The sequence below is a fragment of the Arachis ipaensis genome, chromosome B05, assembly GCF_000816755.2.
Source record: "Arachis ipaensis cultivar K30076 chromosome B05, Araip1.1, whole genome shotgun sequence".
Lineage (NCBI taxonomy): Eukaryota > Viridiplantae > Streptophyta > Magnoliopsida > Fabales > Fabaceae > Arachis > Arachis ipaensis.
This window is the reverse complement of record NC_029789.2, coordinates 138,301,332-138,302,049: the sequence shown is the minus strand read 5'-3', so window position 1 is coordinate 138,302,049 and position 718 is coordinate 138,301,332.

The window sequence follows — 718 nt, the reverse complement described above, 5'->3', positions numbered from 1 at the left end:
ATTAGATCACCTCTATTCTAAGTTATTTAAAAAAAATATTATCAATTACCAATATAATTAGATTATGTGTTTATCAACGTGGTGTGGTTCAGGGTACTTTTTTAAGTTTTATAATAAAATAAAGTTGTGTATTTTAAATTTAATATTTGTTATGTTAAGAGAGACTCTATTGATCCACATATACAACATTAAATATACAAATATGTATGTTAGTATTATTTAGGGTTTTCTAAATTTTATTAAGTCTCTTCTAGAATAATTACTATACTAATGTGTTTTTCACCTTATTTTTATATTTGAAACTTAAATCCTGATTCCTTACATAAAATTGATATTATTATGAGTTGTCCAGTGAAAGAGATTCAAGAACTATACATAAAATTTCAAGTTTAAATTTTGTTATTTTCAATGTAGTAAAAATAATACGGGAGTAGATCCTCTCCAGTGAAAAAAATATTGGATGGTATTCAGTGTTCAATCTAACCATTCATTGATTTCTCTCTTTTATTTATTTTTGGTCCCACTCATCAAATTAAAGGTGAGAGATCATATTGTATTATATATTTATATCAATTGTTAAAAAAACTGGAGAGGATCATTTTCTAAATAATACAAAAAGACTTTTAAAAAAAATTATTGATTTGAATTAATTTTCTTTCAAATTGTTACTATAACCCCTTATATATATACACACACTAGTTTAAAATTATTGGAGATA